The 3055-nt window shown below is 35.1% G+C and overlaps 1 long non-coding RNA gene across 3 annotated transcripts; it reads right to left on the bottom strand.

The window, feature by feature from the left end:
• Nucleotides 1–67: 67 nt before the first annotated feature.
• Nucleotides 68–2149, bottom strand: LOC140966648 (uncharacterized). Of its 3 annotated transcripts, none has more exons than XR_012173416.1 (3): nt 1961–2149; nt 604–826; nt 68–216 (listed from the first exon to the last, which is right to left on the bottom strand). It is a non-coding gene; the product is annotated as an uncharacterized lncRNA (long non-coding RNA). The 3 variants fall into 3 exon arrangements; XR_012173415.1 differs by having other exon boundaries at nt 1965–2149; XR_012173417.1 differs by lacking the exon at nt 1961–2149 and adding an exon at nt 1263–1285.
• Between the last annotated feature and the right edge of the window lie 906 nt (nt 2150–3055).

Genomic DNA, 3055 nt, shown 5'->3' with positions numbered 1-3055 from the left:
TTCTCATTGCCCTGAAGAACAGCACGAAATTGCCCTTCAAGGAGAGGAAGGAACACGGTGTAAATAGTTGGAGCATCTTCACGCTCGCCTTCGCACGTGTCTTTGCTTTCAACCAGCATGAATTGAGTCTCCAGCGGAATGTCCTTCCCACAAGTTCCCATTCTCTGAGTCATCCACCAGAGCTTGAAACGAAATAAGCACATAAACCGGACTCCTCTGTGACAGAAGAAGTCAAAAATTAATTTTCATTAGATTTTGCAAATTACAAGAAAAAAGTCCTAAATATCACGTGGAAGGAATCAAAAACATAGATTAAAGTTTTATTCTTTAAATTCACTTGACAAGCCATTTTGTTTCTTTTATTTAATTAAATTTTTGTTTCTTTGAACAACTACTTAAAGCGCATGGTTATAAAAATGAAAGTATTGATGAATATGTCAGTGGTGATGTCCCTAAAATCGCTAATCAAGCATCGATACGTCAAATAGGGCCATTAACAAATGGAAAACCTAGTCTACCGATGAAACATCCCTAAAAAGAGAATAACTAAGGATTGCGAAACAAATCTCTGAATAAATGATAATTTGGATAACATGTGCTCACTCTAAGGCACCAACTGGGAAGACATGGAGGCTTTTGCTGTGAGAGGTCGTTGCACCAATGAACGCCCCTGCAACAAGTCCAACGCCTGACCCCGGGGTAAGCTCAATGTTGTCAGGCACTCCAGTGAGAATGGTTTTCCCATGAACCACAAGGTTCCCGTCGTTGACAGAGATCTTCGGTATGACTGTCATTTTTGTACCTTCTAGGACTGCTTGAGATTATACTGCATAGCCAAATAAATAACTACATAAATTATAATACGAACAATCACCGTCGTTGAGCAAAAGACACAGAAAAGCTTCTGAAATCTGATAATCAAATAAAAAAAACATACAAAGCAAAGGTTGCATTATTTAGATTCTTTCAATCCCATTGTCAAGGACACCTGATGATATTATCACAGTGCCGACCAATTCAGAAATTTCTAGAGAAAACATAATTAAACAAGCATCAGGTAGTCCTGAATATGCTGTCATCCGCAGGTAAGAAATCCAGCTTCATGCCAGAAAACCAGGTAAAAAAAAAATTTGATAGTCGACTTTCAACAGTTAAAAATAAATTTTACCGACAAATAAGGTATTAAGTGAACTTAAAACCACAGCGTAGTCCAGTTACAAACTTATAATTGTGACAACAAAAAGTGCATCATTTGAATATACCTCATCTATCCCAGAATTCAAATTTATTTCCACTGCAACCGGGAACTTTTGCTGGATAAAGTAAGGACCCCAGGCAAAGAAGTATGCGCACTCAACACACAAACTTAAACCAAAACCAAAAACACTTTCAATTTTAAAATCACGCGCATACTTGGACCACTACACCAAGATCCAGATCCTCTACTCCAATACGTGACAAGAGCTTTAAAAAAATTAGTATTTCGCTCGTCATCGTATTTGTTTCTCTATTTTTATCTTCGCATGGAGGACAGAAAATCAAGATAGTGACCAGCAGAAAGTGAAAATATCAAATTCAGGAAAAATCTATAGACGTCTTAGAGGATTCGCGTCAGGAACAGAGGTCTCAACTCTCGTATTAATTCTTCAATCGACTCAAAGGTACAACACAAGCTTGACGCACCAACACACTCCACCGATAGCAGGCAAAGCAGAAGCTCGCCGTGCAATCATTCCGAAAGTTTTAATCTTGTATATCACGTGGAAAAAGAACACCGAGATACACAAAATTAAAAGCCTCCAGTAACAAAATCCTGAGAAGACGGCCTCAGAAGAGAAAATCAACTCAAAACCAGAGCAATATGCTTCAAAACATCCACACTTGCACAAATTTGAACTTACATCTTCAATTCAAACGAAATTAAATCAAATCAAAATCCTGAAAAACACCAAAGTTTTACCTACCAGGATCCTATAATTTAACCTCCACAAGAAGCAGCTTCAAAAACCTGAATGCTCTGAAAATGACAATCACCCGTGTATCTTCAAAGAGAGTGAAAATTAGGAATCAAATGAATTTAACAGCAAACTTCCCGAAAGAGAAAAGGATAGCGCGTGAAAATGTTAAATGATCGTTCAACAGTTAGGTGTGATTCGAACTTGCTGCACAATGGGGTTTATATAGTTGGTTTTTGGTTAAACATCGAACAATTTCCCTTCACCGTCAAGTAATATTGTGACACGTGGACTTTATTTTCTTTACACTAACTCCAAATCCTTGCATATTCAAAAGGCCGACAAAAATATGCATGTATCTTTTCTTTTTTGGGAAGGCAGAAATTTATTTTCCAAAAAGCAAAAGAAAACTTTTTTTTTTTAATTTAACTTTCAAAATTATTTAACAAGTTTGGAGAAAAATTAGGTCTAAAATGAGCTAATTTGTCAAAAATGATATGTATCAGTAAATTTTCACATCATCCTTCTCAACTCTTCGCGAGAAAAAATCAAAATCGTAAAATATTAAATCATAAATGACTAATACCGATTTCCACAATATAGCGTAAAAGATCAATATAATTATCAAAATTACAATTTCTTCGGATCTACCAAAATAATGCACCACTCAACTTATAATGTTTGTAACCTGGGGATGTCAACTTTATCAGATTTGGATATACGTTTTGTTATCTTGTATGTCGATAATTTTTAAGGACTGCCCAAAGGCCACCATTGTTTGGTGCAACTTGAATCGGCTGAAACTGTTTGTTTTCTTCCCAAAAAAAAGCTTTTTATTTTGTGTTATGAATTTTGAAAAATTGATTTGTGAGATGATCTTCGACTTGATTCAATTTACGAAAAATATTATTTTATATTTAAAATATTAATTTTCTAATTTAAGTATAGATTGGTTTGACTCGACTCGTGAAAATAGATTTATGATACTGTCTCACAAGAGACCTACTCTATTAATTTATGCAATCAACTTTACTGATACAAACATTATAGAACTTGCAATGCAACTTCAAGTTTTTTTTTTTTTTGGGAGAAAAAAAAAA

This window comes from Primulina huaijiensis, unplaced genomic scaffold (genome assembly GCF_012295235.1).
Source record: "Primulina huaijiensis isolate GDHJ02 unplaced genomic scaffold, ASM1229523v2 scaffold207540, whole genome shotgun sequence".
Lineage (NCBI taxonomy): Eukaryota > Viridiplantae > Streptophyta > Magnoliopsida > Lamiales > Gesneriaceae > Primulina > Primulina huaijiensis.
The sequence above is the reverse complement of the archived record's forward strand: the minus strand, read 5'-3'. Positions and strand labels throughout refer to the sequence as shown.